This window comes from Schistocerca gregaria, chromosome 6, assembly GCF_023897955.1.
Source record: "Schistocerca gregaria isolate iqSchGreg1 chromosome 6, iqSchGreg1.2, whole genome shotgun sequence".
NCBI classification, from domain to species: Eukaryota; Metazoa; Arthropoda; class Insecta; order Orthoptera; family Acrididae; genus Schistocerca; species Schistocerca gregaria.
Window position 1 is genome coordinate 30091185 of NC_064925.1, and position 13232 is coordinate 30104416.

General features: G+C 47.5%; 1 non-coding gene across 1 annotated transcript; it reads right to left on the reverse strand.

The window, feature by feature from the left end:
• Positions 1 to 8753: 8753 nt before the first annotated feature.
• Trnaa-ugc (transfer RNA alanine (anticodon UGC)) lies at positions 8754 to 8826 on the reverse strand. The gene has a single exon. It is a non-coding gene; the product is annotated as a tRNA-Ala (tRNA).
• Between the last annotated feature and the right edge of the window lie 4406 nt (positions 8827 to 13232).

Here is a 13232-nt window from a genome sequence, read left to right on the forward strand (position 1 = left end):
GCTGTGTGATTGTTGACAAGGAGTGAAAACGGAGCAATTTGTGACCGCCCTTTCAATTTAAGACGTTAAAAACAGACGGAATTTGCATTCGTAGTAACAGAGCATCGAAACTACTAGGATCTCTTGTGTATTTGGACGTGTCCGCGCCTATGTACTGTGGTCCCTTCACCGCTACAAACCAACCAACCGTTGTACCGTGCACATCAGAGTCTCAAAGAATGGAGAATAGACGACGTCGAACTGCGACAAGCTCTCACACGCACTTGGGACAAGTGTATGCGCAATCAAGCGAGATACGCACGACGTGTAGTATGGTGGACCGAATTCGTAAAGGCGCAATTCAAGAAATGTGTGGTTCAATATGCCCGGGACACAGCATACTGGAGGAAGCGCACATTAGAGTTTTATTTCTCCTGCTTGTGCGAGTTGTACGGTGATCCCGCACGGATCATCAGCCACAACCTTCAAATCAAACGCATTAAAGCCAAAATTACAACTCTGATGCGGCGGTCACTGGATGGTCCTAAAGTAAGAGCGCGGACTGGGACTGATATTATGCACGAAAGGCCTTCAATTTTCCACATTATCAGGGAAGCTAAACGTGGAAGGCAGAAGCTACTCCACAATCTTCGAGACGACCGAGGACGGGAGTACAACACGCAGAACGACATCAAAACTCATGTTGTCGCATACTATACGAACCTTTATGCAGAGCCGGAAACCGACTCATTAATGGAAGAAATTCCTTTATCTCCCATTGCAATGACAGTTACTGCTGACGACAATGTTGAACTTCTGGAAAATGTCACAAATGAAGACCTCAAGGTTGTCATAACAGGATCACCACGACACAAAGCGGCGGGATTAGACGGTCTCCCTGTTGAATTTTACATCCGCTTCTGGGACCTTATTGGTGATGAATTAACAACTATGTACAATGAATTGCTGAATGCTGACCCCTTTCCAATAGACTCTACTGAAGGCTTGGTCGTATTGATTCCCAAAATAGCGCGCAGCCGTTCGTTGCACGATTATCGACCCATTACATTGTTGAACACTGATTTTAATATCTTGACTCATCTATTACATCATCGGCTGAAACCCCTTCTCTCGAAAGTTATTGGTACGTACCAGACAAGCGTCGGTACAGGTCGATCCATGACGAATGTTTTATGTGCCTACAGGGACGTCCTACATTTAACTTGGCTCTGTAAATGTCGACTAGGAATTATGGTTTTAGATTTTGAAAAGGCCTTTGATAGGATTAGCCACAAGTTTTTAACAAACGTCATGCACAAAATGGGGTTCAATCATCAGTTCCTTCAGCTTTTACAGCAATGCATCGTTGGAACCACGTCTAAAATGAAGGTTAATGGTCAACTCACTACTCGTGTGCCCATCAAGCAATCTGTTCGCCAAGGCTGCCCTCTCTCGATGTCGTTGTTTGCCATCGCGGTTGAGCCGCTGTTATTTAATCTGCATGCGCAACTCGCCGGCCTCACGGTCTTTAATGTCAAAACAGTTTGCCATGCATATGCTGATGACATTAGCGTCATTGTAAATACGACGGATGATATTGACACGGTGCGCCGCCTGACCACACAGCACATGCATTCCTCCGGTGCGTTGATCAATACCCACAAATCTAAAGTTCTTCGTCTCGGTCCAATTGATGAATATATGGTATCATCTTGGTTGCAACGTGTTGACAAGATTAAGCAACTTGGAATGACTCTGCTGCCGGACCCGCGTGAGATGACCAGGACGAACTGGCAACTTATACTCAACACAGTTCGAGCAACGCTCCAGGAACATAAGTCTAGATCCCTCAACCGTCTCCAACGAGCGCAGTTTATAAATATGTTTGTTCTTAGTAAAATCTATCACATCGCCGCCGTGTTGCCAATACCCGATGACGTCGCTCACAAGCTGCTTGTTGCCATGTATTGGTTTGTCTGGAGAGGCAATATCTTCAAAACTCCACTTCACACGTTAACACTGGCTCGCCACGCAGGCGGGTTAGGCATCAAGGATGTACGCTCACAGTGACTTGCAGTCTTCATAAATAGAACGTCCAAAATACTTCGCTGTAATCACACTGGACTATCGAAGAGCCTATTCACCTCCTTACTACCTCAGGATATGCGGCCACCAATCCATGTTGGGCGCATCAATGAACAGTTGGGATACGTCCGCGTCTATTACACGGAAATCAGCTACCTGCCTCAGTCGCCCCAACATTTTACTACCTCAACCCTTTACACTCAACTGACGAAGCGGCAGCACAGACATCCGATCGAAACAAAACATCCGGAAAAAATGTGGCAACGTATATGGGTGAACATCAGCAACCCAATTCTGCCGTTGGACGTACCGTCGGTATGGTATGATATTGTCAATGAAAAGATCATCACAGGCGAAAAGCTGAATAAAATTAAACTGCGCCCTACGCCATACTATACTCGTTGTCAGCTTATAGATACCCTGGCTCACACGTTCGTTTGCAGAGAGAATGTCGTCATCTGGAACTGGACGAGGAAAAAGCTGTCGATTATTAACAGGACGTCGGAAAATACGATCAGTGTGGAAGATGTGCTACATCCGGATTGGCGATTGTTCCCCACCGCGAAGAATAATAGTGACGCCTGGCTCCTTGGACAATGTGCATACTACATTGTTACCAAAAATCATGCAGATCTCAGCGCCTTCATTTTGTATCTTCAGGACCAACATTATCATTTGAAACAACGTCCTAAGTATAAACAATTGTTCCAAAACTTTCTTATCTTCACTGTACCTCCAACCTGAGAGATGTTCTACATTGGCTTACTTCCGCTCCGGAAACAATACTTTTGCATAACTGCGAAGAGCCAACACGTCAAAGGACATGTCCCCACGCCAGTCACGGGACACAAATACTTCAGGAAGAAATGTTATAATTTCCAGGAGCTTTTTTTCTTTTTTTTCCCCCTACATACTGCTCCACCGCAATCTGTGCGTACGGCAGCTGGAAAGCTACCGCCCACAAAGACTCCAATTTCCTTTCCTTTATTATAATAATGCAAAACAAATGAAAAAAAAAGATTTTTTTTTAAATACTTCACTACGTAACAACAGTGGCAGCGCACTGAAACACATTAATTAAATAAATAACAAGAAGCAAGTTAGTTGGTTGGGCCTGGAGGAGGAGAACGGGACATCGCGGTCAGGTCTCGGGTTTCGACCCATGGCCGCTTTGCCCCTGACGCCTCCTTTTCGGCTTATATTAAAAAAAAAAATAAAAAAATGTTTAAGGCGAAAAAAAAGAAACAAAAAGTTGGTTGAGCGTTCGCTTTGCATGTGAAAGGCCCCGGGTTCAAGCCCCGGCGCCTCCATGTTTTGTGGTCAGTAGATGGTAAGTGATGGCCGCGGTGAACCTAAAGGCACGCAAGATGTTGTAAAGCCAGCGTCAGAGACTTGTATGATGTATACTGATGTAAGGAGAGCAAGATGTATGTGTGGGGACCGGCTGTCATCGAGTGCAGATCTGTCTTAGGTATCACGGCTTAACGTCATTGAAGTCTAGAGAGTGGACAACACGTTCGTCTTACTCAGAGCGGTGTCCGAACTCTATTTTCGACGTGATGCGTTCCACTTCCATTGTGGCCAACTACGATTCAATACAGAATGCACGAAACCTGAAAGACACCCTTACGGATACATAGAGAGTAGTGTTTGTCTGCGGAATAATGGGAGAGCAAGGGTCTGTGACATTGATATGGCTGTATGTAGCACAATTCATCAGGTAGGGGCGTAGCTCAGATGGTATAGCGCTCGCTTAGCCTGCGAAAGGAACTGGGGTCGATACCCAGCACCTCCAGAATTTTTAACACACCTACATGCGCACCTTGCCATGCAAGTGGAATAATTCACAGCCAGCAGATGTGTCTAGGCAGATACAAGCGAACAATTAGCATCCACAATTGGCAAGCGTGCTGTTATTCGTGCGCAGGAAGCACCCTCCTCCCACTCCTACACTTAATTTAGAAACAGTAGAAATGTTCCCATAAGATTCTCAAGCCTACGTCGGAAAGATCGGCCTTGGGCCGAGTTCACGTAAATCCCACTGCACATTCCCATTCTTTGCGTACAGTCGGCTGCTACTGGTGTTGCTAGTTGTGACTTCTGATAACAGATGCCGTAGCAATCAATTCATGGAGTGAGTTGTATGTTTTGCGATAGTCTGTCTCTGACAAGCAAGCACAGGTGACATGGGTGCGAACACAGGAAGCTTGATGCCACCTTGCTGCATGCAGACACCGAGCAGCCACACTAGGACGGCGGTCTAAGCCGTAGGCGAAATGTGCTCATTCGCTTTGGCGCGACGTCGAACCACACTCCTGGAAATTGAAATAAGAACACCGTCAATTCATTGTCCCAGGAAGGGGAAACTTTATTGACACATTCCTGGGGTCAGATACATCACATGATCACACTGACAGAACCACAGGCACATAGACACAGGCAACAGAGCATTCACAATGTCGGCACTAGTACAGTGTATATCTACCTTTCGCAGCAATGCAGGCTGCTATTCTCCCATGGAGACGATCGTAGAGATGCTGGATGCAGTCCTGTGGAACGGCTTGCCATGCCATTTCCACCTGGCGCCTCAGTTGGAACAGCGTTCGTGCTGGACGTGCAGACCGCGTGAGACGACGCGTTATCCAGTCCCAAACATGCTCAATTGGGGACAGATCCGGAGATCTTGCTGGTCAGGGTAGTTGACGTACACCTTCTAGAGCACGTTGGGTGGCACGGGATACATGCGGACGTGCATTGTCCTGTTGGAACAGCAAGTTCCCTTGCCGATCTAGGAATGGTAGAACGATGGGCTCGATGACGGTTTGGATGTACCGTGCACTATTCTGTGTCCCCTCGACGATCACCAGAGGAGTACGGCCAGTGTAGGAGATCGCTCCCCACACCATGATGCCGGGTGTTGGCCCTGTGTGCCTCGGTCGTATGCAGTCCTGATTGTGGCGCTCACCTGCACGGCGCCAAACACGCATACGACCATCATTGGCACCAAGGCAGAAGCGACTCTCATCGCTGAAGAAGACACGTCTCCATTCGTCCCTCCATTCACGCCTGTCGTGACACCACTGGAGGCGGGCTGCACGATGTTGGGGCGTGAGCGGAAGACGGCCTAACGGTGTGCGGGACCATAGCCCAGCTTCATGGAGACCGTTGCGAATGGTCCTCGCCGATACCCCAGGAGCAACTGCGTCCATAATTTGCTGGGAAGTGGCGGTGCGGTCCCCTACGGCACTGCGTAGGATCCTACGGTCTTGGCGTGCATCCGTGCGTCGCTGCGGTCCGGTCCCAGGTCGACGGGCACGTGCACCTTCCGCCGACCACTGGCGACAACATCGATGTACTGTGGAGACCTCACGCCCCACGTGTTGAGCAATTCGGCGGTACGTCCACCCGGCCTCCCCCATACCCACTATACGCCCTCGCTCAAAGTCCGTCAACTGCACATACGGTTCACGTCCACACTGTCGCGGCATGCTACCAGTGTTGAAGACTGCGATGGAGCTCCGTATACCACGGCAAACTGGCTGACACTGACGGCGGCGGTGCACAAATGCTGTGCAGCTAGCGCCATTCGACGGCCAACACCGCGGTTCCTGGTGTGTCCGCTGTGCCGTGCGTGTGATCATTGCTTGTACAGCCCTCTCGCAGTGTCCGGAGCAAGTATGGTGGGTCTGACACACCGGTGTCAATGTGTTCTTTTTTCCATTTCCAGGAGTGTATATTTATAACGCTGTCTCAGACAGGCTTGCCAAGTCGCTGCAATTTGATCCGAGAGAGAGTTCTCCGCCAACATGGTGATGTTTAATTTCCACAGAGGCCTACCCCAGTACGTCTTCTGCTTCATTAATTTCACACTGCATCGTACGCCCAGGTGGTCGGAGAAAGTAGTGGGTACGACTTCAATTGCAACAACTTTCTCTTCTAAGTTCGAGGAAACATAGATTCTATCAATGCGGCTTTGCGACCGACTACTGACATATGTAAATCGGACCACAGTGGGATATTTTATTTCCCACGCGTCTTTCCATTTCATCTGGTGGACTAGAGAATCAAGTTCGCTGGATTTATTAAAATTTGGACGTTGGTCCTTTTCCTTTAAGACGCAGTTCCAGTCGCCGCCAATGAGAACCTCCCTCGGGTTGTCTTTAAGTAAATTTAAAATCTCTTTTTTAAAAAAACCTAGCCCTCTCGTACCTAGCAGTATTTCCGGATGGAGCATAGATATTGATAAAAGTAGTATTAAAAATTGTACATCTAATGCCCCTCCCTGAATCCAACAAACATACATCTGTCAGTTCGATACCTTTCTGACAAGGATCACTGTCCCACAATGACACTCAGGAGCTACATTTAATACTTGTCGGTACCCAGCTACATACAGATCTCTAATATGAACTTCCTGTAAGAACGCAATATCTGTGTCAGACTGGTATAAAAAGTCTCTAAGAGCAGCCACTTTAAGGTCATTCTGTATTTTATTGATGTTTAACGTAGTCACGTGATAGTTTGTTGCATACTGATTATTTAATCATTTGAGCTGAAGTTGTACTAAAGATTAATAAATACGTCCGCCCTGGCGTCGTTCGTATTTCTCCTTCTTATGACACATAACATTCGGTAAATCCACTCTGTTAATAAAAGTTGTCTTCGTCTTTTAGGGAATCTTCTTCCATATCTTCATCAGTACATTCGTCTCCTTCTTCTGCCCAGTCCAGTCTGGTCCCTACAGTACTTCGATCGAGGGCTGGTTGGTCTACGATATCTGCAGGAGTAGTGGTGATCTCATTAGGGGAAGGTTAGTGTCCGGTTTCAGACTGCATAAGACTGCCGTGTTCTGCAGGACCCTCGTCGGCACTTGCCATAGGAGAACCTTTCAACTCCCTGTCTTTCCCCTGTATGGTCCGGAGCTTGTCTCTCAAAGCAGGAGCCAAACTCTCGGCAGCTTCATGGGCCAATCTCCGCTTCTTGGAGTTTCTTTTTCTCCTTGGGGATCTTACAGGAGACGAGTCGGGAGATTTTCCTGTGGAGTTTGTGGGGGAATCCTTTGAGGACTTCTGTCCCTTATGTGTATCTAAATTTATGTTGTCGTTGTCGGTTGGATACCCAATGTTTGGTTCCGACACCAGTTCATCGATAACTTTAGGTGGTTTGCCCTTATCTGCTGCCTGTACACAGTGGTGACCTTTCGCATTTGCTTCCGCCTCGTCTCCTCCATTCGACGTTTCCTCCGTTGGCCCGTCAGTTTCCTTTATATGAAGGACTGGCGGACCGGCAGTATTCCTTCCTGACTGATCTGAAGCCGTCGGACCCTCTTGTTGAGAAGTCGAAGAATGCCGTACAATGTCAATTCCTGAAGTGTGCAGCATCTCCCGCTGCACACCTGAAAGACTTTCAGTTGTAATGGACATCTCACGCGTTTCATCAAGTGAGTGCCGCTTGTCTGTTTCCAGAACAGCGGCACCGAGACTCGGTACTAAGATACTTGCAGGTACCGCGTGGGCAGAAGGAGCTTCCCCACGTCCCGCGGGGGCCAGTACTGCGGGGTCGCGAGTGTAAGCAGCGGCCGCGTAAGTTAACTTGAGACTAACCGCCGGGCCTGAAACTACAGTGTCTGCAGCCGGGAGCTGTGGAGCACGCCGCTTAGCGCACTCATTCCTCATGTGCTCAGTCGAATTACAGAGAGCGCAAGTTCGGGGTTGTCCGTCATATATAACTACTGTGCGATAGCCACACACTGTTATATATGAAGGTATGTGCCTCTGAAGCTCAATCTTAATTTGACGAACGCCATTCAAGACAGGGAACATGTAGGACTCTGACCATTTCTCTGCAATGTTCGAAATAATCCTACCATATAGCCGAAGAACTTTATTTATCTCTTCCGCCGGAATCTCGAAGGGCAACACAAAGACTCTAATAGTTCTGATACCAAGACCAGCATGAGAAACCAGAACATCACTGACAGACCAATCGGAATGATTAAACTTGATGACACCACCACATTTATCTACTATAGAAGAACATAAGTCAGGACTTTGCAATTTAACAAAGACAGCATTTGCAACAAAGGACAAATGAACACCAACAACATCGTCAACAGAAATCTGTACTTTCTCCATAAACCACTGCTTAATCTCAAAAGCTTTCGGTCTAACAAAGTTTCTGTCAAACGCAAATTTGATCGTATCTTTCCTCAAAACATTAACCGTATTCATTCTGTCTTCAAATACCAAGTAAACAAGTCGCAATAACGAAAGAAGCGGTACAAAACAGACCTTTTACCAGCGACACAGTCGTTGTTTACACCAAGGCGACGGCGCTGCCGCCACACGTCCGTCCCGCACCGTGACTGCGATTCGAATGTCTTTCAGGTTTCGTGCATTCTGTATCAAATCTTAGTTGGCCACAATGAAAGTGGCACTCATAACGTCGAAAGTAGAGTTCGGACACCGCTCTGAGTAAGACGAACGTGTTGTCCACTCTCTAGACTTCAATGACGTTAAGCCGTGATACCTAAGACAGATCTGCACTCGATGACAGCCGGTCCCCACACATACATCTTGCTCTCCTTACATCAGTATGCATCATTCAAGTCTGTGACGCTGGCTTTGGAACATCTTGCGTGCCTTTAGGTTCGCCGCGATCAACACTTAGCATCCACTGACCACAAAACATGGAGGCGCCGGGGCTTGAACCCGGGACCTTCCACATGCAAAGCGAACGCTCTACCAACTGAGCTACGCCCCCATGCACGACCAAACTGCGCTATTCTCCATTCTCTGCGACTCTGATGTGCACGGACACGATGCTTGGTTGGTTTGTAGCGGTGAAGGGACCAGAGTACAAAGGCGCGGACACGTTCATATACACAAGAGTTCCAAGTAGTTTCGATGCTCTGGTATTACGAATGCAAATTCCGTCTGCTTTTAACGTCTTGAATTCAAAGGGCGGTCACAAATTGCTCCACTTTCACACCTTGTCGACAATCACACAGCACCTGGGGTAACAAGCACATCTCGAGCCCCATTGTGCACTCCATTGTTCATGCCAACTCAGTGCCTCGCTCTTTACTACTGTGTACCACTCTTGTCGTCCAACTGCAGAACAGGGGGCCACAACAAGTTTCCGCATCTCCATTGCACTTCGCAAACTACGAAACGCTTCCAAAACTTGGCACTCACCCAAGCAGCCGACTTTTCCGACTTTACACGACGCTCACGCTAGTGACAGCCTCAATTATACACTCCTGGAAATGCAAAAAAGAACACATTGACACCGGTGTGTCAGACCCACCATACTTGCTCCGGACACTGCGAGAGGGCTGTACAAGCAATGATCACACGCACGGCACAGCGGACACACCAGGAACCGCGGTGTTGGCCGTCGAATGGCGCTAGCTGCGCAGCATTTGTGCACCGCCGCCGTCAGTGTCAGCCAGTTTGTCGTGGCATACGGAGCTCCATCGCAGTCTTTAACACTGGTAGCACGCCGCGACAGCGTGGACGTGAACCGTATGTGCAGTTGACGGACTTTGACCGAGGGTGTATAGTGGGCATGCGGGAGGCCGGGTGGACGTACCGCCGAATTGCTCAACACGTGGGGCGTGAGGTCTCCACAGTACATCGATGTTGTCGCCAGTGGTCGGCGGAAGGTGCACGTGCCCGTCGACCTGGGACCGGACCGCAGCGACGCACGGATGCACGCCAAGACCGTAGGATCCTACGCAGTGCCGTAGGGGACCGCACCGCCACTTCTCAGCAAATTAGGGACAGTGTTGCTCCTGGGGTATCGGCGAGGACCATTCGCAACCGTCTCCATGAAACTGTCTTCCTGGACGCAGTATGTTCAAGACTGTCAGTGAATATAGGGACATAGTCTCCATCTTTTCCAACACAACTGAACCAGGCGGTCTTGCTTTTATCGACTTCGCCAAGGCGTTTGATAGGGTCAACCACAGATACCTTTTTCATACCTTGAAGTGTATGGGATTAACTGCTCCAAATGTGAAACTTTTTGCTAACATTTTAACAGGTATCAGCACCAAGATATGCATGAATGGCCACTACACTCAGGATATTTTGATCAGAAACGGAGTTCCACAAGGGAGTCCATTATCCATGATGCTGTATGTTGTTGCACTCGAACCTCTTTTAACACGTTTAACTGTTGCTTTAGATGGCATCGCCGTATCAGGTACGAAGAAAGTTACCAATGCTTACGCTGACGACGTTGGTGTGATAATAAGAAGCTATGAAGACATAATGCGTTTAACAGAAGTTTTGCAGCTTTACTGCAACGCAACGGGTGCAATAGTTAATGAGGCGAAGAGTGCGTTTTTACCTCTTAACGGTCTCCCGGAAGCTCCGATTGCTTGGGCGCAATGTGTCGACCATCATACGGCCCTGGGTGTTACCTTTTATAGTTGTCCCCTTCGAACAATTGCATCCAACTGGAAATAAATGTTGGGCAGGATTCGAGGTGCTCTCATGTTACATCATATGAGAGAGCTCAATATAAAGCAAAAAACTAAACTTGTAAATATTTCCGTTCTGTCTAAGGCCATGTATGTGGGGCAAATTTTACCCATCCCTAAAGACATAGCAAAAGCTATTATGTCGACAGTCTGTCGATACATTTGGCAAGGAGAAATTTTTAGAGTACCTACTGCAATGATTACCTTAAAACCGGACGAAGGAGGACTTGATGTAACGGATATCCAGACGAAAACTACTGCCTTGTTTATAAAGAGATCCCAGCACCTCATTGACGACTACCCGACAGGCGTAACATCGCAATTGTTCAAATTTTTTAGACCGGCCAGTTTGAAGCCACCTGTCGATATAAGCACGATCAATTATAAATTGCAACATATTCGATTTTACTATTTGGAGATTAGCTACATGGAGTCTGTTTTACAAGACATACATAAGCGGAACTGCCGCTATATGGTCGATCGTTTAAGGTCAAGAGCTACCCAACATAAGCAGGAGACAAAGTTTCCACATCGCAACTGGAAACACATTTGTAGAAATCTCCATAATGCATTCCTTCCTACAGACGTCCAAGTGGCATGGTATAGGGTAGTAAACGATATCGTTAGTACCAATGAAAAATTATATTCCGTCGGACTTTGTGACACAAATAAATGTCTACAATGTTCTGAACTTGATACTTTATCCCATCGGTTCCTTTGTAAAGGATATAGAGACATATGGAACGACCGTCGGAAGCAGATTTGTTTTATTAAGCGAACTGACGGTCGAGAACTTACATTGGACGCTATATTTTTCCCGGATGAGATTATCTTTCCTCCACAGAAAAACAATGTAGTGTTATGGCTCCTGGGAAATTTCATCTACTACGTTGTCAAGAAAAAAGGGAATGACAATATTCTGGAATATACAGAATTTATACGAGGACAATATTACAGACTGTATCGTAAAAAGGATCACAAAAAGAATTTCGGCAATATGTTGAACATTCTATTCGAGAGACCTGGAGTGGGCTAACTGAGTGCAGTTCCGCGCCAAACTTGGAAGAGTGCTGAAGTAGGGGATAGCTGCTGAGGGCGAAGTACGGTGGGGACTTCGAGGGCCCCGAGGCCGCTACGGTAGCCGAGAAGGTCTCAACAGAACTCTGAAAACGCTTCACTACCAAGTGTCGCATCAGGCGGAGGCATGCTCGCACCTACTGGATTTGCAACTCGCCGATCTTAAAGTATTCATGTATATATAAATGTTTTTCTTTTTTCTTTAGTGGGCATTTCTTTAGTTACAAAAGGGACCAAGCATACAGTGGCCCAGGTTTTAAGGAAAATGTACAAGAAAACTTGTACGTCCATTCCAACATATTTATTTTACCATGTTTCAATGAAAACACATTATGGTTTACTAAACTTCACAACGTAAAAAAAAAGACTAAAGCGAATAAGCTAGCCGAAGAAGGCAAAAAGGAGAGCGAATGGATGGGCCGTATGGGGAGAAGGGAGGCCCAAAATAAGAAAAAAAATAGTAGAGCGCTCGCTTAGCATGCGAGAGGTACTGGGATCGATACCCAGCGCCTCCAGAATTTTTAACACACCTACATGCGCACCTTGCCTTGCAAGTGGAATAATTCACAGCCAGAAGATGTGTCTATGCAGATACAAGCGAACGATTAGCTTCCACAATTGGCAAGCGTGCTGTTATTCGTGCGTAGGAAGCACCCACCTCCCACTCCTACACTTAATTTACAAACAGTGCAAGTGTTCCCATAAGATTCTTAAGCCTACGTGGGAAAGATATGCCTTACGCCAAGTTCACGTAAATCCCACTGCACATTCCTATTCTTTGCGTGCAGTCGGCTGCTACTGGTGTTGCTAGTTGTGTCTTCTGATAACAGATGCCGTAGCAATCAATTCATGGAGTGAGTTGTATGTTTTGCGATAGTCTGTCTCTGTCCAGCAAGCACAGGTGACATAGGTGCGAACACAGGAAGCTTGCAGCCCCTCGCTGCCTGCAGACACCGAGCAGCCACACTAGGACGGCGGTCTAAGCCGTAGGCGAAATGTGCTCATTCGCTTTGGGGCGACGTCGAACTATAAATGAGGCTGTCACTAGCGTGAGCGTCGTGTAAAGTCGTAAAAGTCGGCTGCATGGGCGAGTGCCATGTTTGGGGAGCGTTTCGTAGTTTGCGCAGTGCAATGGAGACGTGGAAACTTGTTGTGGCCCAGTGTTTTGCAGTTGGACGACAAGAGTGGTACACAGTAGCAAAGAGCGAGGCACTGAGTTTGCATGAACAGTGGAGTGCAGAATGGGGCTCGAGATGTGCTTGTTACCTCAGGTGCTGTGTGATTGTCGACAAGGAGAGAAAAGGGAGCAATTTGTGACCCCCCTTTCAATTTAAGACGTTAAAAACAGACGGAATTTGCATTCGTAATACCAGAGCATCGAAACTACTTGGAACTCTTGTGTATATGAACGTGTCCGCGCCTTTGTACTCTGGTCCCTTCACCGCTACAAACCATCCAACCATCGTGTCCGTGAACATCAGAGTAGCAAAGAATGGAGAATAGCGCAGTTTGGTCGTGTATGGGGGTCGTAGCTCAGTTGGTAGAGCGTTCGCTTTGCATGTGAAAGTTCCGGCGCTCAAGCCCCGGCGCCTCCATGTTTTGT